Genomic DNA, 24355 nt, shown 5'->3' with positions numbered 1-24355 from the left:
TAGTCACTACCCACATGTGGCTATTTAACTTTATGTTAATTAAAAGTGAAATTTTAGTTCCTCAGTCTACTATCCAGAAGGCAAGCGCTCAATAGCTTCATGTGGTCAGTGACTACAGATAAAGATATTTCTGTCATCACAAAAAATTCTGTTGGACAGCACTGGGCTAGAGATACATATCTACTGAAATATTTGTGGATAAAATGATATGATGACTAAGACTGGTTTCAAAATAAAACAGGAAGGAGAGACATGAATGAAGGTGTGAATGAAGTAAAACTGGTTTACGGTTGTTGCAGGGGAGATACATGGTGGCGGGTTCATTAAAGTGTCCCGAGTCAATATGGCTAGGCTATAGTCCTCAGTTACTCAAATACTAATCTAGGTGTTACTGTGAAGGTATTGTGCAGACATGATTAAAGTCTATCATCAGTGTAAGAGATTATCCTAGATAAACTACATGGATCTGAATCAATCAGTTATAAGGCCTTGAGTAGAACTGAGGATCCCTGCAAGAATAAGTTCGACCTGTGGCCAGCAGCTCCGCTCATGTCCAAGAGATCCAGTCTGCCCTTCTTGGCCATCTGCTCTGCAGATCTCAGACTTGCCTATCTAGCCCCCATGATGGCCTAAGTTATCCTTCAAACAAATCTCTTCATATACATATCCTACTGATTGTTTCTCTAGGGAACCCTAACTGATACAGTGTACTTCTGTAGCATTTGATTCTTTCACACTACCTCACACAGACACTGTGAAATAACAACTCTAAATATCTTAACACAGTACCTACCACGTAAGTCTCAATAAATGCTAACTATTATAGTATTATTTCTTCATTTATGTCAACATAATCTTTTTTTTTAAGTAGGCTCCATGCCCAACCCCAGAGCTCAATGCGGCACTTAAACTCACGACCCTGACATCAAGACCTGAGCTGAGAACAAGAGTAGGATGCTTAACCGACTAAGCCACCCAGGTGCCCCCCAACATAATCTTATTTTGCCAAAATTTGTAGTTCCTGAGACACAGAATACTCACACGCTATAACAACCTGCATTAGTATTTTCATTTCCATCTCACTTTATCTGGCTGATGTGACAACAGGCTCCCTTACGGGCATGGATGGAACAGTTCACAGCTCTGCACAGGCTCTTGAATTAAATGGAATCAGCCCTAATTAGAATACACTGACACATACACAAATATCAGAGCTGAGGAAAAAGTTTTATGCAATTAAGTTTATAAGTCTTATATACAAAAGTGAAGGATTTTAACCTCAATATCCAACAATAGGGAACTGATTATATAAAACTGGATACAGTGGGCTAACAGATAGAATGGGCTGTTATACTTAAAGCATATTTAATGACACTTGGAAATGCTAAAAACACAGTGTTAATTTTTTATAAAAGTAGGCAATATACACAATAAGATCTCAACTTTTAAAAAAAACATACTATACTACAGAGAAATATACAGAATGTTAACCATGGTTATCCCTGGGTACTGAGATAATTTTTTTCTGTACTACAGTATAATTTATATACATATCTAAAGAATACAGTTTGATGAGTTTGACAAATATACCCATGTAACCCAAAGCCCAATAAAAAAGAGAACAGCTCCATCATTCCAAAAAGTTCCCTAGAGCCCCTTTAGAGTCAATATGTTCACACACATCTCAGGCAACCTAGGATGATTTTTATTTTCTTTTTATATCTTTCTGCTTTCCAAATTTCCAGTATAAACATGTATGTATAAGACGTTTTGATGTTTTGTTCTTTTATTTTAAAGAGTTAGGATGGTATACAGTTCTTTGATTTGATTGATAAGGACAAGGGAGATTAATTCATTTGCCCAGAAATCTTAGTTTACTAGAAATACTAGGAGCAAGACTGTTAATTCATAGCACTCCACAATTATTTGTGCTTTCTCTTTTCAAGCTTCTCAGTGTTTTTGTATGTCACATCATTTACCCACACAGATATGGGGTGTTGTATTTTCAAACATCTGATAGAAAAGATCCTTTAAAGTTAACAAAAGAAACCAAACAAGAAAGAACTTATAAGATGCCTATAGGTTAACAAACAGAAATTGAAAGAAGTCAAACTGAGAAAAGGTACTTCCTTCTGGTTCTCATAAAAAATGTTAGTCCCAGAGGTTCATAAACAGAAACATCGCAGCCATATACACCATACTGTAGAAATGTTACTGTCAATGCTTTCTAATGTTACCATGTTATTTCACAGTAATAACTGAAGATAAACAAAAATAAATTTTGGTGAAACAAATTTGCAAATCATCATCTCCCTGTTCTATCAACCAATACAAGTTTTAGTCACTGAAATCCTGAGACTTCTAAGGCTACAACTTCGAAAGGAAGGCTACATCTATATGAATTCTTAAAACCCCAGTACTCTTTACAGCCTTCTAAACATCAAGGTGGAGATCTGAGGGTGGGCACCCAATATTTGGCATTTTGACAGTTATAGTCCAAATAGCCAGCTACATGTCTGATCCTAACCCCTAACCCCAAATCCAAGTTGGACACAAAACCAGTAAACCAACTGTGTCCTAAGCCACAACATGGATCGAAACACTAAGATCTACACATAATTCTGAAGAAACACTAAGTGAATAGCAAAGCAACTAAAATCTACAAATATTTACTATCATCTAGACATCAAACTGGGCTGGAATAACCAAAGGATCATTAGATACACACCACACACACACACACACACACACACACACACACACAAGCATTGCATTTTCAAAGTGTGATCCATTAAGGGGTTCAGGAGGTCAAAACTGTGTTTGTATTAATTATAAGGTGTTACTTGCCTGCTTCACTGTGTTGACATCTGCACTGATGAAGGAAATACAATGATTAGGAAAAGGGTGAGGAACATGCAGAAGGAATCAACTGAATTTTTAAAAACTGAGGAACACTCTGGCAATTCTTCAGGCAATGTGAATAATTTTTATCTGCTTATTAAAATGTGGAATTTAGGTAAGTACTAACATTTTGATTAGAGATTTTTCCCTCCCTCACCAATTCTTTCTCCTACAGCCATGACCTTCTAGCATCTTGGACCTTACACGGGTTCACCTAAGAACACGTGGTTGCTGTGTTCACAACAAACATGCTTTTGGACCTTCAGGTGGCCTTTAATTATTCATTTTTAAGTAGCTGTTCTTCTTCCCTTTTGCTACCTAAGCTTTGGATCTCCATTCAGAACATAATTGATACCTGTGGAATAGAGTAAGCAACAGAAAGACTAAAGTAGCTGCAACTTAGAGAAAAGTCTGAGTGCAAGAAGCTGAGCAGCCACAATCTTAGTCACAAATCAGAGTGGAGCACAGCCAAGGGCAGCCTCCACCTCCCAGCCCCCAGCACTCGGCAGAAGTCCAGGATCACGACCACCCTAGGCTAGCTAGCCACCCAGCCATAGGTGCCCTGCTTCAATCCCTTCAAACCCAACTTAACTCTTACTGCCAGATGCAGCTTCCCAGTGCCTGATCATCACACCTGTCCTCTGACAAAAACCCTGAAGAGCGCCCAGCACTTATCACATCTGCACTATGTAGGCTGGCATTTGAAGTTCTCCAATTTGTGGCTCAACTTACCCTCCCACGTTTGTCTCCCCATATGCCCTTATTTTCAATAAACTGCAATATTTGATATTAGCCAACACATGCCACTTTTCACCACCTTTACTCACATCCCTCCCTCCATGTGAACTGCCATCCTCACTCTAGTCTCTGCCTATTGAAAGGCTTGCCCAGCCTTCAAGGTCTTCCTCAAGTCACCTCCTTCATGAAACCTTCCAAGCAACATCCCGCCTCTGTCCATTATCACATTGTGCCTATATTATAATCATCGCCTTACTGTCACCTCAAAAGCCATGGCTTTCATGCTTTATTTCTCTTTCAATGTCTAATAACAGTCCTCTCAAATTGCTTTAAAAATCATTTTCAGATATCAAAAATAACGTGCCCAGATCCTACTTTATGGGAAGCCATTTTTTTAGAAAATATGATTTAAAAACACAGTAGATCTGAATGTTTCTTGGCTACGGACAAAACCTAAAACATCTGGGAAGTCCCATGAGTTACCCTGCAGGGCAAGTTGGAGGCCAGCTAGAGGAGGCAAGTGTGTGTGTGGAGGTGGGGGGCTGGGTTCCAGGCAGATCTGCACAGTGAGACAGTCTGTAATTGATAGGACACTGACATTGACAAAGCATTCAGGAGTGGAGGCAGAAAACCTACCTTAACAGTGGGCTCCCAAACATATATGAGGGATTGCATCTGTCCACTCAGAACCACACATGTACAAGTCAAAAATGTGTTTCAAGGTATCCCCAGACAAACTATCCCTTATACATAACTGGGGAGCGTCACCTCATTCAAAATGTTCCTAAACACAATATTCATACCACACACCAGGCCTAATGCTGAGGATTTTTAAATGAAGGTGTGACTAAGACAGGGTCCAAATCCACATAAATAACTCAGTTGGGTGTAATGAGGGCTGTGGGGAGACAGAAAGAGCATGCAGAAGACTCTGGGAAGTAACTGGAGAGCCAGGAGGAGAACAGGCTCGTGTCACAAATCCCAACAGAGAAGGAAGTTTCAGTGAAGCAGCAGTGGCACAGCTTCAAATGACACTGCAGAGAACCAGTCTGGCATCTGGAGGCCCCTCATCATATGGAGGAAACAGGTTCGGGAGACTGGCAGGTATGAAGGCCAGACTGAAGGGAGCTGAAGTTTGCCAAAACAGGAAAAGAAGGGGATAAGGACACCATTTTATGGGGATCCACAGTGAAGAAAACACTGAGCGTTTCTGGGTTTTTGGTTTTTTGTTGTTTTGTTTTGTTTTTCACGTCAGACGGGTAATGTGCTGATGTTGTAACAAGGTTTAAGAGTGGCACATGTCACACAACAGCGTGAACACCCAATCATCACACTTAAGAATTACAAAAGGATCGGGTTTCTGGGTTTTTTTAAGGATGGAAGAGACTTGACAAAGCCCTGGTATAGGAAGATGGGGCTTGCATAACCAACTAGGGAGAAGAGCCTTAGAAGGAGCAGGCCCCTTCTCTGAGATGAAGGAGAAAAGAAGCATGGGTGCAGCGGGGTGTGAAGACAGAGAGGAGGGAAGCACAGGGAGTTTCTGCAGACTGCCTTCAGGCTCTCCTGAGTGAACAGGGGTCCTGTGCTCAGGCCTGCAGGATGGGAAGCCCAGGGTGGAGAGGGGGAAGGTCTACAACAGCCACTGTGGGGAAAAAGGGAGAGCTATAGAAGACTCAAAGGACTGCCACACAGAGACGAGTTCCCAAATGAGATTGGAAAACTGTGCTGACATCTGTTAGAAGACAAGCTTTTCTGTAGCAACACTGGGGCAGGGATAGCAGAGAATGTATACAGATTCACATCCAGCATTAGAGCTGGCCAATCTGGGTATGGCAGGAAAAGAGAAAATGGAAGCCACAGCAGGAAATATGTCCAGGACAGGACTGACCAGGGGATCCAAAATTCAACAGAAAAAGAAAGAAAGCTTAGAAGAAGTTGACAAGGGGAAAATGTGTAAGCAGGCTGACATATAAAAATCAACTGGAGAGAGGACAGGAGGCTCCAATCAAAGAGGGAGTTATGAGTTTAAGATTTTGCAAAGTAGACAAGTTTCAGGTGATGACAAGGTCTAGGGTTTAGCCTCATCTGTGGGCTGCTATAAAGAATAGCGGTCAGGGGGCGCCTGGGTGGCTCAGTTGGTTGAGCATCCGACTTCAGCTCAGGTCACGATCTCACGGTCCGTGAGTTCGAGCCCCGCGTCGGGCTCTGGGCTGATGGCTCAGAGCCTGGAGCCTGCTTCCCATTCTGCGTCTCCCTCTCTCTCTGCCCCTCCCCCATTCATGCTCTGTCTCTCTCTGTCTCAAAAATAAATAAACGTTAAAAAAAAAAAAAAAAATTTAAGAATAGCGGTCAGGGTCATGAGGTCAAGGCAGCAGCGTGAGGGATGGGAGATAGCATGGTATAGAGCAGTGCTCCCTAACACAACTTCTGTAGTGATAGAAATATTCTGTCTATGGGGTCCCACAGCAGTCACCTGCCACATGTGGCGATGGACCACTTAAAATGTCCCAAGTATGACTGATGAAGTGAGTTTTTATTTACTTAGTGTTCATTTAAACTTAAATAAGCACATGACTAGAAGCTGCCATACTACATAAAGAAGATGTAGAACAATGGTTTTCAACTTTGTTCAACAGAATTACCTGGAGAGACTTAAAACATACAGCTTCCTGGGTCCCACTCCCCAGAGACTGATTTAATTAGTTGGGCATGGTCCTAGGCATCAGTATATTTTAAATATCTTTTTCTAATTTAGTTTTGTTTTTGAGAGAGAAAGCATACACATGAGCAGGGGAGAGGGGCAGAGGGAGGAAGAGAGAGACAGAGAGAGAAATCTTAATCAGGCTCCATGCTCAGCACAGAGCCCAACATGGGGCTTGATCCCACACCCATGGGATTATGAGCTGAGCCAAAAATCAAGAGTCAGATGCTCAACTGACTGAGCCACCCAGGCACCCCAGCGTCAGTATATTTTAAACTTGACCAGGTTCAGTCAAGTTTGAGAACCACTGGTAGAGGGGTTAAGAACACAGATTCTAGAGCCAGATGACATGAGTTCAAAACCAAATCTGCTGATTTTGACTTCTGTGACTCTGAGCAAGTAACTTCATCTGTAAAATGGGGATAATGACCTATCTACCTCATAGGGCTAGTCTGAAGATTACGTGACATACATAAAAGTGGTTGATAATAGTGCCTGGCACATCTTAGTTCCTTAAATGTTAGTCATTATTATTCCAAACAGATGTTGGAGGCTGACAGCTCAAGGAGAAAACAGTGGATGGGAGTCGCCAAAGGCCTAAATCTATGTTGAGGAGGTACCTGGAAGTCAGGAAATGACAGGGTAGAGGGTAAGAAGAAAGTAAGAGAGAACAATAAATAAAGGGAAGAGAAACAACCTGGAAGAGGCAGTAATAAATAAGGCAAGAAAATGCAGACCCTACTCTGTGGCAAAGTGGGAAACTACACACGAGGAGAAAGAACATGGGAACCCATGTATCAGGAGAAGACCAAATTTTAGTTAGGGAAGAAAATGTTTAGTTCAATTTGACATAATCCTACCTCCTCACCCAAAATGTTAACATAAGTTAATTATCAGTCAAGTAATGATTTTCATATTTTCCCCCCTGCCATACAGTTCACCATTTATGAAAACATCCAGGAAGGACTTCCGATGGTGAAAATACCATTTTCTAATTGGGACTCCACAGGAAGAGCCACCTCTGCACAACTTAAGAGTAAATACTTTATGATTCATACTTGATCCAGTTCAAACCCGGCTTCATCAGGGTTCACGTCTTTGCAAACCATATGCCCAGACTCTATGTGCAAACCTGTTTTATTTGTCCTTTTAACTAAGTCTTTTTAAGTCTTAGGGAACACTGGTGCCACTAATAAACACAGTATTATTACCTTCGGGTAAGAAAAATGAGTAATATGTGTGACTAAGGTTAAAAGTATTTTTAAAATTTTAAGAACAGGTGGATGTGGAAGGGAAAAGTAACCACCAGTAAATGTCTTAGGTTGCAATTTTTTTTTCTATTTCTCTAGAATTTCACATAATTTAATGAACACAGATTTTTACTCAAATTTCAATGTCACCACCAGATTATTTCTTCAGCTTGCAAATGAAAATTAGTAATAAAGTATTCAGTTATTGGTAACTAGGTAGACAAGTTACTAGAAGCTCAACAGCTATTTCAAAGATAGTTTCTATGCAACTCAAGTGGCTGAAGTTAAGCAATACAGTGCATGTAGATTAAGTGTTTCAAATGGATCCATTATATTTATATTTTTACCAAACAAACAAAAAAAAAAAAACTAAGTCTGAAATTTCTTTATGGACTAGTTATTTGCCATGAGAAAGATAAGCACCTACAACCTCTTTCCTATAAGCATGTGTCGCACTTCAAAGTGACATTTCACATGGTTTGGGTTTGCTAAGTGGGTTTATATATCAGCACAAGTGCAGTTTCACTGCTGAAACACAATTTCCAATACAATGAAGTTCATTTCTAGTTCCTTATCAGGAGCCAGTTTGAGAGCATTGACAATGTAAAAATAAAAACACTCTTCTGAACCCAATCCTAACACAACTACAAGCTCTGCAGGGACTACCTTTTACAAAACACTACCAGGCATGCAGAATTCCACTCCTTCAGATGTTCCTCCCATAACTGCCCACTAGAGATGCTTGTCTCAGCGCTATATTGAGATCTGGTAGCTGGAAACAAAAGCATAACCAATGCACATTCTATTTGTTTTGATTCCTTCAGCAAGCAATCCTTACTTTTCTTTTAAGTTAGAGCTCCATTAAATCCTAGGGACCTAAATACCACCATCAGCCAGTCTAAGTCAAGTTTATTGTGGTCAGGGGATTGATGATGTTTTGGCCTCTTCCATCTCATGGTGGAACCAATAAATCTGTGGACCCACCTCATGGTTATTTTGCAGTTTCTCAATGCATTACCGGAGTAAACATATGTAACTACTGGGAGAATTCCCACAATGGCTTCCTGACTATGGAAGATGGGCAATTATGGTAAGAATGACCAAGTGAAACATCCTGAACTTCCCTCCTTACCAACACAGTAAACGAATAGAAATGCCACATCTGTGGGAAAACTATAGACATTAACACTGATGAAGAAGCATAAGGCAAGCTGATACCCTGCAAACCAAACCACCCCCAACAAAGTGGGATATGTGGCACTCCTGGCTGCCCAAGAACAAAGGAAAGGACAGAAAACAAAGGGTTAAACTGATAGAGTCTCCTTCAGTTTACAAATATCTTAACAATATTACAAGAAAAAGGAGATCTTATCGATAGCCTAATCTCCAGGAACTCCCTACTGTCTTAATGAAAATGCTTTGGTAGAGGGAAAAACAACCTGAGTTTTGTTTTTTTTTACAATAGCTAGGCCTTCAGTAATCTGTGTCTTCTTTAGCATACGGAAATCCCTTTAAGAAACTCCCTCTTGACTTTTATCTCCCCCAACTCCACAGTATATAAGTAGTCACTCTTCACAACCTCAGTGCAGCTCTTGCTGCCCAGGGGTTCCGTCCCCATGCTTTGACAAGATCACCTTTTTGCACCAAAGACATTTTCAAGAATTCTTTCTTAGCCGTCGGCTCCGAACTCCCACCACCACTCCAAAACCCCATCATACCACCACCAAAAGCTTGACATTTTAAGAACAGATAATTCCTATCACATTCCTGTTTAATTCACCTTTTTTTGTCTGGGCAGAAAGCAGGTAGATCTTGGAAAATGGCCAGGGATTATCCTAAATCCATTCAGGCAGTGGCTCCGATGTGGCTGATTTACCAAATTAAGTACTTTTCTGGAGCACATCTAGTGCCTGATACCTGATATGAAGCTACTAATCTGGAAAATGCTTTATCAATATGTAAAGAACACATGAAGCCATTTGCTTTTATTTTGCAAGGTCAAGAACTGTAACAACTCTCCTCTCAGCTATAATCTCATCTACAGAGCTGTTGCTTGTCTTCACATCCCGCAGACCATCACACTGGGCCCCTGCATTGATTACACCATGCTGCCAGGACCTGATAAACAGGAAGTAACAAATCCTTCAGATGTCTTAGTAAAATGCATTCAAGCTTGATGATGAAAAACAAAACCATGAAGATTCAAAGACTGCAACCTCAGTAAAGTGTCTGGGAATCCAGTGGTCTGGAACGTGTTGGAATATCCCCTCCAAAGTGAAATGCAAGTTGCTGAACCCTGAACTGCTTCCCACTAAAAAAAGAGGCACATGATTCATGGGCCTTTTTTGCATTTTAAAGACAATGCATACCACATTTAACAATCTGCTCACTCCTTTACTATGTAACCTATAAGACCATCAGTATTGAGTAGGGCCCAGAGCAAGAGATGGTTATGCAGCATGTCTGGTCTGCAGCACAAACCACTATGCCCTTGGGTCTTACCATGCAGCAGATCCAATTCACTGAATCCAGTAGGATCCAGAGAACTGCAGCACAAAACTCTCAGGTTCTGGAACAAAGCCAAGTCCTCTTCTGCAGATAACCGTCCTTTTAAGAAATGACTCCTGGATTGCCACTAGGTCTTGTCAGGGCCTGATTAAAGGTTATTAAGTAACCATGTGACCTGAGCTGCCGTGGCAATCTAAATGTTATCTGACCCCCCAGGTCATAAGGTTGGGCATGTACAGAAGCAATCCATCACCAAAAGACAACGGTATGAAAGCGATCAGATTCAAGCATGACTACAAGGCACAAGAAGTTGCATGGGCAGATGGCTCAGATAGGTCTAATATCTACTCCTACTGTACTACCACACCTAGAGCCTCACAAAGAGCTCCTTATGACCAGCTGACTGAGAAGGAAATTTGGGCCTGGGTTAGAGACAGTTTGCATGGTATCCACGCACCAAGCAAAAGTGGACTCCTACACCCTTACATCCCCAATAATGAGTGTCCCTAAAATATACTTCATGAAGAGAAATCATCCCAGCAAATAGAACTGTGACCAGTACATGTGCCTGTCCACTCCATCAATACTGAGAAATGGCCAGGATCACAGATCTACACTGAGTCATGTGCAAAGGCTAATGGTTAATCTGGACATTCAAGGACTTGGTGAAAAAACTGCATTCAGAAGAAAGGGTGTAAGAAGACCTAGGGAAGGTGCAAATGGATATAGACCTTTCAGAATGAGCACAGTGTATGAAAAATATTTTTGTTCCATGTGAATGTATACCAAAGGTCATCCAAAGCAGAAGGGCCTCTTAATAACCAGGTGAACAAAATTACCAATCTGTGGATGTCAACCTCTTTCATCAGCCACCCCCATGCTTCCTCAGTAGACTTCAAGTAGAAGTGACCACAGTGACAGCAACAGAGCATATGTATGGATTCAACAACATGGACTTCTCACAAAGGCTAACGTGGCTCTTGTCAATAATGAGTACCTAATATGCCAACAGTGAAACCAGTCCTCAGTGCCCAAGATGGCAACATTCCCCTGGAGGATCAGACAACCACTTGGTGGCAGAGGGATTACACTGGATCCTTTCCGTCAAGGAGGAGGCAATGATTTGTCCTCACTGTATATATCCCAGCTACACAAATGTACGTGCATGCAGATACACACACACATCCCCATGTATTTATTTTTCTTCACTTTTCCTTTCTTCATCCTTTTCAAGAAGAATTGATCGTGGTGGTTAACTTTACAGTTTAGTTTCTAGGTTACAGATTATTCCTCTGGAATTGTGAATATACTAGAGATCATTTCACCCAGAGGCAAATAACTAACTGTTACCCAGCAATTAAGTTCTTAATCAGAGATCCTGCTGTCCATAGTTAATGGATTGCAATCACATGGGGGGGGGGGGGGAACAAGTCACCCACCTGAATTGCAAAATTTTTAAAGACTGATAATACCAAGTGTTGGCAAGTATGTGGAACAATTGGAATTCTCATATATTGCTAACTGGAGAGTAAACTGGTATATCCACTTTGGACAACTGTTTGGCAATATCTTCTAAAGTTAAACACACATGTACCCTATGATGCAGTAATTCTACTTCTAGCTGTACATGTAAAAGAAAGGAGTGCATATGTCCACAAAAAGACTCAGCATTCTTTAAGAACGCTCAGAATAACTTATAATAGCTAAACCTGGTTCATCACCAGTAGAATGGATAAATTGTACTATATTTATACAAAAGAACGTCACACCTAAACGGAAAGGGTGGGGGGTGGAGAACTTCTGCTATGAGCAATAACATGAAAGAATTCCAAAGCATTATGCTAAGCAAAAGAAGTCAGAGAGAAAAGAATACATGTTGTACTATTCCATTTATACAATGTCATAAACAGGTGAAATTCATGTACAGTGCTAAAGGTCAAAGTAGTAGTCTCCCTCCAGGTGGGTGAGTTGAGTGGGAAGGGAGGTAATGTTTGAAAAGAGACACAAAGGAGCCTCCTGGGGTACCAAAAATATTCTGTATCTTGTTCTGGATGGTATTTACATAATTGTATCTACATGCAAAAATTCATCCAGTTGTATATTTAACAACTGTGTATTTTACTGTAGGTTACGTATCAATAAAATTGTTTTTAAGAGATTTATTAATATGTATGGATTAGTTAGGAGAGAATCTAGAGGAGTTTTTGTGGGGGTTTTTCCAGTTCTCTAATGGTCAGTGATCCAACAAAGGTAAAAAACAAAAACAAAACAGATAATCATCAAATTTTCAATTGAGAGCTTGCTTAGAGAAACTTCCATCTTCCTACATAGCCAGACGTATCCAATCATCTAATACAGCCAATTTCAATCACTCTCTATGCTCTCTAATATTCATATGGCTGGAATAACTTAAGTGTTTAATTTGAACCAACTTATTTCTTGCTTCAGTTTCAAGGATAAGTAGGAAAAATGTCCCTGAAAGCCTTGATGAGCTAATTTTAAATGTAAGTCCTATATCATATACTACTTTAAAGTTACCCTAAATGATTATGATACAGCATCTTCACTTCCCATCTTAACATACCATGTTTCAAATCTCAAAATATCCATTTGAACTCTAGAATTACTTAAATGCACATTAAAAAAATAAAGCACTTTTATCCAGACTAGGGAGCCAATAGAAATCCAATACATTTGTAAAAGTGATTATCAGAGAAAAATAAGAGCATCTGATTCTTAAAATATTTTATTATGTTGACATTTTTTTCTCCTTTCTTGACAAGCCAGGCTATCAAGGTAAACTAATTTAAATTCTTGGGCTTGTTGCTAATAACAAACCAAATGGATGAGCTTACCATTAGACTAAGGATCCTGTTTTAGATTTATAAAACAAACAGACCATTAATTTTAAAAGTCAACCAAAACATTGACCTCAGTTTGCCAAGGTTAATGTCAACATTGCTCAAAATTAAACCTTAGGGGACAACAGATAAGTCTTCAACACTCAACTAAAGTTCCCTAAAGTAATCATTAACAATGGTCTTTACCCCACTCTTCCAAACATTACCCTCCTTAAGACAATTCGTCATTTCTAAAATAATAAATGTGGTAAAATGATACCAACTCTGAGGGCTCATCCCAAATCTCATCTGATGGCTCAGGAGGTTTTCAGAGCCATCTGATGGCTTAGGAGGTTACCTTTAGGAGGTAGATGCCTTTATCTGTATCTTTATTCAATTATTCTTATAGTCTAAGATTTTAAATATTAAGTTTACAGTTTAAAATTAAACTGTTATATAATACCACTGAATGCACATTTCAGCCTTTTCTATTAAAATTGCATGTTAGTGTTTTCCCCTACTTCAATCAGACATTTGCTTCACAACCTAAGTAGTTTCAGTGGTATGTGCCTGTAAATTTTCAGAGTGTAACTCTCATAAAGTATTCAATAATGAAATTTACTTTTAAAAAAGAACAGCATGGACTCCAGGAGAGGTAATAATGAACTTGTGCCAATATTTTTATGCACATTTATTCTATGTAGAACATTTACAACATTTACATTACATTTACAATGTTTCAATTCCAGTTTTATTGTATTGATCTGGAATTGCTGCTAATACTGTTTCATTTTTTACCAATAATATTGACATTATTGCCAAATTCCTACTGGATATACACCATGATATGAGCACATTCTTATTAAAGGTAAGGCAAATAACCTGAGAAACTCAAAGCAGGGACAGGGGCGGGGGGTACTTTTTTCACAAGTATTGTTCCCAAAAGGAAATCATACTATAGGTATGCAGCTTTTTTCCCTAAATTAGGATGTCCGATAAAATGTACCTGATTTCTTAAGAAGCCTTTCTCTCTAAATCCTGACTCTGAAGAAATAGCTAAACATTCTCTCACCAGACTTTCAGCACTTTTTTGTACTAATTACTGCAGCAAATAAAGGTGTATTATTTCCCAATTCATAATTCCCATCTGTATGTAAGGTTAGAGTCTCTAAGTCCATTTTCACTTCTTAAATTGAACATAAACTGTAAAATAAATATGCAATATGTTATTAGGTCTAAATATAATTTAATACATACATCCTTATATACATAGAACTTTTAGTACCTAATGTGAGCATATAATACTACATGCTAAAGTAAAATAAATCTGAGCTAAAGAATTAAGGTAAATATCCAGAAAAACAAAAGATACCTATTTCCCATTTGTAAAGAACCTTGTCTGTCTTCCAGATAAAAACAGAGGATCTTAATAGACCTGAATTGTGCAAAAGATTCATAAATTTTATGCTTCACTTTGGGCCTAAATATTATCTTCCTCAAATACTGTAGAACATTCCTCAAATACTGCAGAAAAAAATTTTATGTAAATGTTTTAATAAAGTATTTCTGACTTAATATCTATTTACCTAGATATTAAAGACAGACTTTTTAAAAAAAAATTTTAATGCTTATTTATTTTTGAGAGAGAGAGGCAGAGAGAGGGAGACACAGAATCTGAAGCAGGCTCTAGGCCCTGAGCTGTCAGCACAGAGCCTGATGTGGGACTCGAACTCAGGAGCTGGGAGATCATGACGTGAGCCGAAGTCGGATGCTTAACTGACTGAGCTACCCAGGCGCCCCAAGACTGAATTTTTTAATTTTTTTTTTTTCAACGTTTTTCATTTATTTTTGGGACAGAGAGAGACAGAGCATGAACGGGGGAGGGGCAGAGAGAGAGAGGGAGACACAGAATCGGAAACAGGCTCCAGGCTCCGAGCCATCAGCCCAGAGCCTGACGCGGGGCTCGAACTCACGGACCGCGAGATCGTGACCTGGCTGAAGTCGGACGCTTAACCGACTGCGCCACCCAGGCGCCCCAAGACTGAATTTTTTAAATAAACGTTTTTAACTAGATTTCAGTTTACAGAAAACTTGCAGAGGTAAGAGTTCCCAAATCTGGCACCCAGTTTCCTCTACTGCTAACATCTGACATTTACTGTGGTATGTTAGTTACAACTGAAGAGTCAACACTGGCACATTACTGTGAACAAACTTCCATATTTTATTAGGATTTCACAAATTCTTTCCTAATGTCCATGACCTTATGCAGAATACCATATTGCATTTAGTCACTGCATTTCCTTAGCCACCTCTGGTCTCTGACAGTTTCTCAGACTTTTCTTAAGTTTGATGACCTTGACAGTTTTGAGAAGTACTGAGTTTAGGAATGTCCCTCAATCAGGATTTGTCTTAGGTTTTTCTCCTAGGGTTTGATTGTGACATTATTTCCAAAGGTTTAACTTAATAATTTCTTTTAAAGTTTTATTTATTTAGGTGATCTCTACACCCCACATGAGGCTTGAGTTCACAACCCCAAGATCAAGAGTCACATGCTCTTCTGACTGAGCAAGCCAGGTGCTCCTTAATAATTTCTGATAGGGCAAAGTACATGGCAAAAATTTTGGCCTTTATCTCCTCATTTATTCAATAACCAAAAAAAAAAAAAAAAAGCATTATTCTGGGAAGAAGCAAACTATAAGTTCAAAGTCTGGGCTGCAGATACAGAGTTTAACTAAGAGGAAACTAAAGTTGACAATGACTGGGAAACAAATCACAGGGCCCTGGGAAAGACTAAAGAGTCAAGGAAGCATTTCAGGAAAACTAGGAGAACAATAATCGGTCATCTATTCTGTCCCAGCCACCACTCTGAAGCTAGAGCTCCACTCCAGAAACCATATTGACCATGGCCACTTGCCACGTCCTACCTTTGCTGCACTCTCTTCTTTATTCCAGTTTTAGTCACTGTAGTATATTTGTCAATTTTTTGTAATTTGTCTCTCCTCATTTTAAAAATTTTTTTTTTTTCAACGTTTATTTATTTTTGGGACAGAGAGAGACAGAGCATGAACGGGGGAGGGACAGAGAGAGAGGGAGACACAGAATCGGAAACAGGCTCCAGGCTCTGAGCCATCAGCCCAGAGCCTGACGCGGGGCTCGAACTCACGGACCGTGAGATCGTGACCTGGCTGAAGTCGGACGCTTAACCGACTGCGCCACCCAGGCGCCCCTCTCCTCATTTTTAGAAAAAGAAAACAAAGTCACCACTCAGGTCTCAGCAGGAAATGTACCAACCTGAGTTACCAATGTAACTGAGTAAGACAGTGTAATCAAGGAGCCATCTGTGGAGGTGTAGTCAGAGAAACCAATTTGGCATGGCACAGTACCCTGGGGTTGGCAACAATGGGGAGCAGTTGAGACAGCAAGGGGAGGAAGGCATTGTCAGACCCCACAGAGAACAGTGAATGGGAAAGGGCCACCCGACAGGAGATTGGGGGAATGGACATTCCACTCCTCTCCCTCCTGCCCTCCAACCCCACTAGTCCCTTCTAATAGCCAGAGTTTAAAGAAAAAAAAAAAAGTGATGTATTCCACAAAGGTGAATGTCCCAGACCACCATGGCTGGGTAGATTAGGAGGGAGAATAAAAGGTCTAGGGGAGCAAACGAAATACATGCAGTTCAGGAAGGGAAGCAAGACAACTTCACACCTTTCGCATGGCTATCTGCATTTTGATGTTTGTCTGTCTTATCCCCTTACTGTACTGGGACCTCCTCAGAAGCAGGGATAGTGGTTTACAGAAAAAGTCACAGATCCTGTGCACAAACCTCCTAGTAGGCGCTCAAGGTCTATCTAAAAGAAGAGATGGAATGGGCCTATCTCAGCTACTTGTTGGGATAGAGCCTGGATCCATCACGGTATGACTCTGCTGCAGAGAAAACATGGTGTGCCTTTGAGCCTGACCTTGACAGCACTAGAAACAGAGGCAGGTGAGGCTAGCCCTCCCACGTTAAAGTGAGGGCCCATCAGCCAGTACTTGCTCCACAAGTAGAGAGAAGCTCCAAGATCTCCTTCAACACCCACATTGATCACTCAGTTCAGCCTAACACCCTCATGTCAATAGAGGACAGAGTTTGTTCATGTGATCATAGGCAAGAGTCTAGGTTCTAACAAGAATCTAACCCCTGGGATCATCCTGACCAATACTTCATAAGCTCCAGAACTCGACCTTGAATCTACTCTTGATAGATTCAGAACAAAATAAAACTTCATTTACATTTCTCTGAATTTCTTCAAATAATTTATCTTGTTTAAGACACTGTAAAACGCCTGGTCTCTGAGACCTTCCATGGGGCACTAGTAGGTCCACGTTTATACAAACACCTTATCTTCTCTTCTCCTCCCTTATCACCTACCACTTGTGTACATCTCTAAAGGTCCTCAGCACCATGCAGCCCTGCCCTCCCTTCCTCTCTGGCCTTCCTGCTCTTGCCCTCTTTCTCTATGGAATTTACCACTCCACACTCCACACCTGGCAGGGTTGCATTACCAGCTCCTTCTAGGACAGAGCTGCCTCCTCATTTCTTCTAACTTCCTCCCCAATCAGCACCACACTGGGCAACACAGTTAAGTACCTAACAAATTCATGCACTGGATGTGCTGTGTACAGATGCCTTCACATTTTATAAAAGCACCACCCCTCTTTTCAGAGATACAATGAAAATAGGAAAGGCTAAAAGGACCACAAGAATGACATTTACACTTCATCGTGATTGTGCTGTCAATGAAGTCCCAAGTACCTGTTTTTACAAACCATGAACTGCCTGTTCCAAAGAACCCCAAATACCATCAGCCCAGAATCAGAGCTCCACAACAGTGTGACAAGGAGCTATTACGTTTACCTTGCCAAGAACACAAAGCAGATGCTTTAATTTGTTATTTACAAAAGGAAATAATCAACAATTGTATTTAACTTATCAAAATGGGCTTATACAGAGACTACTTTGGGGGGAAATAGCTCATAAAGCTTATGATACAAAACAATTCAAAAGCAATGAAGAAACAATGAATCTTTTGTATAGCCTTTAGTCTTTTGTTAATCTTATTATTACTCAATGTTACCTTTAAAGATAGGAGACTTTGGGGCGCCTGGGTGGTGCAGTCGGTTAAGCGTCCGACTTCAGCCAGGTCACGATCTCACGGTCCGTGGGTTCGAGCCCCGCATCGGGCTCTGGGCTGACGGCTCAGAGCCTGGAGCCTGTTTCAGATTCTGTGTCTCCCTCTCTCTGTGACCCTCCCCCGTTCATGCTCTGTCTCTCTCTGTCCCAAAAATAAATAAAACGTTGAAGAAAAAAAAAAAAAAAAAAAAAAAGTTTTAAAGATAGGAGACTTTGAAAACAGATTGGCCTTTCAGTGTCAAGTCTTCAAACCTATCTCATCTCTCTGCTTCTACTTATAAAATAGCTCCTACTCCTCCTCCCCTTATATCTCACAGCAACATGAACTATCTCCACTTGAGGCCATTGCATTTGGGGCCATTCCTTCCACAGTATAGCTGATACCACTCCCTGCTCCGTCCTCTGCTGCCTGACTCTTCTGCTAATCCCTTTCCCTGTCACCATCTTATCCCCATTGACCTGTTCTTTCTTTCCAGCCTATGTATATATAAAACACAACACACCCACACCCACACACACACACACACACACACCTTAGTTACTCAAACCCTTAAAAAAAAAAAAAAACAGTAAAAACTTTCCTGGCCCCTACCTTAGTCTCTGCAGCTACCACCCACCGCTTTCCTTCCCACATGACAGAGACCATTGGTGTTCTGGCTTCCTTCATCTTTACTTCCTGATCTTTTTTCTTGAGCCAAGGCCTGACACCACCATTCTATAGAACCTGCTCTTACAAAGGACATCTGTTTCTTACAGATGCAAAATCCACTTAAGTCATTTCAGCACATATCTTGCTGGACATCCCTGCCACATTTCCTACCACGAACCTCTCCTTCCCACGACTATTATAGCATTACTCTCGCTTTTCTGCTTCTTCAGAAGTGCCCTGACCATTCCCGCTCACTGTCCTCTCTCGGTGTTTCTCGGCCCACCCTTAAGTATTGCTGTCCCTAATGGTTCTATATTTTGTTACTGCCTCTGCTCTTCTGCCTTCTCATCAAGGTGCCTCCAGTCCCCTTCTATCCCATCCCCCAACCTCCCTGCCCTCATTCTCACTCACTCCAAGCTCTCCTTTAAACAGCCTTATCTACTTCCATGGTTCTCTCATCTTTCACTGAAGACTTCAAAGCCTTTTCTTCAGCTACCAACATATATCTGTACAGCTACTTGATGTCCAGTGTTCAGACTCAACGTGAATGCCCCAAGGACACCCTTTCCACTAGTCTGCAAGCCAGCAACCTGAAGTCATAACCTCTTCCTAACCTCTTCCTCCTTCCAACATCCAGTCATCACCAAATCTTGCAAGTTTTATCTCCTAAATATTTTATTTATATTTTTATTTATTTAAGTTCAAGTTAGTTAACAGTGTAGTATTAGTTTCAGGAATAGAACCCAGTGATTCATCACTTACATATAATACCCAGTGCTCATCCCAACAAGTGCCCTCTTAATGCCCATCATCCATTTAGCCCATCCCCCAGCCACCTCCCCTCCAGCAACTCCTAGTTTGTTCTCTGTATCTAACAGTCTCTTATAAAATCAGAGAGGCAAACCAAAAGGGTTTCCTAACTATCTTTAAAACTCATCCCTTCCTTTCCACACTGACTTCCCCAGTACTAGTTTAAGATCTTATCTTTCACCATTGCAAAGCCTCCTAACAAAGCTTCCTGCATCTAGTCCAAACCTCCTTTATTTCACTTCCCTGACACAGCCCTGTAAGATCTACTGAAAATACAAATGCCCCTCACTAGCCCAGTCAATACCCTTAAAAGGCCTTTCCACTAACTTTGCATACCCAGCATAAAGGTTCTCCTCTTTCAGGCTCCATCTTCTCTAGACTTCACCCCCACCTATTCTATACTTGGTCTTTTCTCGCTGGTAAAATAGAGCTGATAATTGTCACCTGCATGTTTCCCCATGCTATCTCATGGGGAAGAGCTGCTCATGCTGTTTGATATTCTTGGAATTCTCCTTGGAACTTTCTTCCCTGAGAATCATAGTCATTCTTCTGGTCTCAGGAGAACTTTCCTCCAGGAATCTTCCTTATTGGTCTCATTAAGGGAAATCACTTGCTACCCCCAACAGATTAAGCTGCCAGGGAGCAGAGACCATATCCTATACAGACCTATTCTATGCATAGCATAGCACAGAGGCACAAGAAATACTTGCTGTGTAAAAAAACAAAAAACAAAAAAAACAAAAAACACCACGCCACACCACACAATAAAAGTAATTTGACTTATTTAAGCAAAAGTTACTAAGATTAAAAACATTATAACATTTTAGAGGCAGGGGCGCCTGGGTGGGTCAGTCCATTAAACATCTGACTTTCACTCAGGTCATGATCTCACGGTTCATGCGTTCATGAAGAGGTATGAGCCCTGCTGTGCTGACAGCTCAGAGCCTGGAGGCTGCTTCAGATTCTGTGTCTCCCTCTCTCTCTGCCCCTCCCCTGCTCATGCTCTGTCTCCTTCTGTCTCAAAAATAAATAAAACATTTTAAAAAAAAAATTTAACATTTTAAGGGTATTTTGAATACCATTTACATTTGCATTGAATTACTGGTAAATAAAGAGGACCAAAAGAAAAATTCTTAGAAGCTTTGTTGAGCCACAGGAATATTATCTTTCCCTTTATTATCATGGCAAATAAAACAATACTAAAAATCAGTTTAGCGTGTTTCATTGTTTCCATTCCAATAGATTTTTCAAAGAATGGTTATTTTTCTTATAGATATTCTTGAAGAAATAGCTGTACAGTCAGATCCAGACATGGTATTTCTTTAATTAATCAGAAAATCTTATGAATGTACTTGGGAGTTACTTTTAAAATACCTGTAAGTCCTGGCACCTGTGTGGCTCAGTCTTTGGGCAACTGACTTCAGCTCAGGTCATGACCTCACAGTGAGTGAGTTCGAGTCTCACATTGGGTGAGCTCAAACCCCACTTCAGATGAGCATGGGCCCTGCTTTGGGTGAGCTCTGCTTCCCCTTCTCTTGCCCTCTCTCCCCTCTCACTCTCTCTGCCCCTCCTGAGATTCCCTCTCTCTCTGCCCCCTTGCTCACTGTGCCCTCTCTCTCTCTCTCTCTCAAAGAAAGAGCGAGCGAGCTGTAAGTCTTGTGATTTTTTTTTTTACTAAATGACGATTTATGACATGTTCCTACTTTAATGTTAAGAAATAAAGCACCTGAAATCATGTCTGAAAAAGCTAAGTAAATTCATTTGCGTGTGTCTCACTACTTGAGAAGCCAAGGTCTCACACTACTTACTTGCATCCACACAGCACTGAGTGCAGACTGTACGTAGTGTGGGGCTCAATGACCACTTATTTCTATCATGAGCACTGTGTGCTGTGCTAAGTATCTTTTTTTCATTCGTTTACTTAATATTTACAACATTCTTAAGATAGTTGTTTTATCTACATTGTATGGCTAAAGAAATATTGTGTAACTGAAGAAATACTGAGGGGTCCCCAGCCTGCTACTGGAATTTGCTGGGAGGCAGCAGGAATGCCTGTCATCTGGGAGTTCCCAGTGTTCAGGGTAGAACGAGAGGACACAGAGCACAGATCGCTTGGCTCCACTTTAGCCTAAAGCAAAAGCCACTGCCGCTAAAGGCTCTCTGGCCTCTAAATTCTGATGAACGCCCCAGGGCACCTGCTCCAGCTCCCTGCCAGCTCTGGGTTGTAGGTCTCCAGAACTGTTCCTGCCTCTGTCCTGGCTTTAACCACTTTTGTTTCTCTGCAAAACTGATAACTTGTCCATCTTTCAGGAATTACTCCAAAATTTTAATCTGTTAATGGCATTATATATCTTTCTTGAATTTTTAAGGATTATTTTTTTCTTTAAAAAATTGTCATTTTTGTAGCATTGGTCAGCATATGGATGGTAACGGATGTGCTCATTTTACCATATTTATAAGATGTCCTAATCAAAGTAGACATTTGACTGATGATAAACAATCCAGCTGTCAACCTGATCTAGATTAAATAAAAATATTCATGGATTTTTAAAAAAGATTGAGTTTTCAAGTTACAAATCCTCAATTTAAAAGTGAGTTATGTTCCAAAAGCTTGCAAGCTGGTTGTTTAGAACACAGATTTTTTTTTTCCCTGTCAGAAATGGTTTTATTCATTCATGCAACACCGATCATGGTCTAAGCACTATTTTAAATGCAGATACTGTAATCAATAAAACAGACAAGGTCCCCATCTATTATAATTTCTGTAATTTAGGAAAACTTTGGTATAAACAAAGCATATTTTGTGTGTGTGTTTACATAGTAAGACTTTACTGACACCCTAGCAGTCATTCGTTAGCACTTCAAGTACTGTTATCAGGAGTTCACACTCCTGCTTAGCACTTTAAATATCACTATTTTAAAATACAACAAAAGGTTTGTTAATTAGCAAAGGGATTTTTAAAAATTTATTTTAGAGAGAGAGAGCACGTGCAAGTGGGGGTGAGGGGCAGAGAGAGGGGGAAAGAGAGAATCTCAAGCAGACTCCATACTCAGCATGAAGCCCAGTGCAGGGTTCCACCCCACAGCCCTGGAATCATGACCCGAGCTGAAATCAAGAGTCAGATGCCTAACCATCTGAGCCACCCAGGTGCCCTGAGCAAAGAGATTGTTAAAAATAACTTTCATTTGTGAAAGGAACAGAGTTGAAGATAATGAAGATAAAGGTTGGTTAAGGCTGTACAAACTCCCTGTCTGCAAGACATAAAATATCTGGTGAGACCAAAAATCTGACCCCTTGCAATGTGCTGCTCAAGATCTGGAACCTCTCAATCCTGCGTCTCTCCACCCCTCACAGACTCTGTTGCGTAAGTCACAGACAGCTGGCTGGTCTGTCATCAGGTCATATCACATAACTATTTGGAAGGAAATCAGCAGAATGGCCAGGAAAGGCCCTTTCAGGAAAGGATATGTATCTGAGCTGAGCACTGCTCATGAGAGGAGAACTCTCCAGGCATAATAAACTACAAAGGCAAAGACCCCAAAGTGAAAAAGAATAGGATGCATTTGAGAAATGAAAGACCTGTGTGGCTGAGGATGGTGTACAGAAGGGAGCAGCACAAGTTGGGACTGGAAAGAACAAGAAAGAGCCAGACTGTATCTTATGCATCTTAGAGGTCTTGATAGGTCATAGCAAGGAGTATGGGCTTTATTCAAAGTATAATGGAAGCCACTGAAGAATTTTAAGAAGCTGCCAGACTCCAATTCACACGTTACGAATTTTAAGAAGCTGCCAGACTCCAATTCACACATTATGTAAGAAAGAAAGAAAGAAAGAAAGAAAGAAAGAAAGAAAGAAAGAAAGAAAGAAAGAAGGAAGAAATAAAAGAAAAAAATCACTCTGGTTACTAAGTAGAGAAACGAACTGTAATGGTCAAGGAGGTGAGCAGGGGAGAAAGGTAGGAGATTATTCAGGTCAGAAGTTCAGGTCAGCGGTTCAGGTCAGAAGGTCAGAGAGGAGGGGCGCCCTGATGGCTCAGTCAGTTAAGTGTCCGACTTTGGCTCAGGTCATGATCTCACGTCTTGTCAGTTCAAGCCCCACATCGGGCTCTGTGCTAACAGCTTGGAGCTGGGAGCCTGCTTTGCTTCTGTGTCTCCCTCTCTCTCTGCCCCTCCCTGACTTGTATTCTCTCTCTCTCTCTCAAAAATAAACAAACTTTAAAAAAAATTTTTTTTTAAAAAGATCAGAGACAATGGCACTTGACAAAGAGGTGGAAGTGGAGGTGGTGGGAGATGGGCAGATATTTTGGAGGAGACAGAAGTGACAGGACTTGGCAGCCCGCAGTTGCTCACTAACCCTTAAAATACCTGACATAACACCTCAGACATATGACTAAGCTGCTCTTTTCTGGAGCAATACAGAGCTTAACGGTAAGGAATAATGATGTCTTTTCCCAAAAATATGTATTCAGATACAAACTCAGCACCCCAGCATAGAGGTCCCCACATCGCAGGCTGAGCAAGACACTCAGGAACTCCACTCCACCCATCTGCCCAACAAAGGAGGGGGAGCAAAGATGCTCCTACTTCCTGACCCTTGGCCTGTGGCAAACATTAGTCAGGTCCTGGACAGTGAGAGGGGAGAGCTGATAGAACCAGTGTCTCCAGGGTCCCTGCGGGCCAGCTCCCTGTCACCACAGTCCCCTTTTCTTTTCTCTTGAGATCCCATGAGCCAATCCACGTGCTTCCCTTTCTACTGCCATCAAGGGCTGTTTGATGTGGCTGCTT

General features: G+C 40.9%; 1 protein-coding gene and 1 non-coding gene across 5 annotated transcripts in view; both read right to left on the bottom strand.

The window, feature by feature from the left end:
• EPB41L4A (erythrocyte membrane protein band 4.1 like 4A) overlaps positions 1 to 24355 on the bottom strand; it is a 252941-nt gene that overhangs the window by 182722 nt on the left and 45864 nt on the right. The window lies entirely within an intron of this gene.
• Positions 4889 to 4992, bottom strand: LOC132682622 (small nucleolar RNA U13). The gene has a single exon (XR_009611793.1). It is a non-coding gene; the product is annotated as a small nucleolar RNA U13 (small nucleolar RNA).

The sequence above is a fragment of the Panthera onca genome, chromosome A1 (assembly GCF_046562875.1).
Source record: "Panthera onca isolate mPanOnc1 chromosome A1, mPanOnc1 haplotype 2, whole genome shotgun sequence".
NCBI classification, from domain to species: Eukaryota; Metazoa; Chordata; class Mammalia; order Carnivora; family Felidae; genus Panthera; species Panthera onca.
This window is presented reverse-complemented; position numbering and strand designations above follow the sequence as displayed.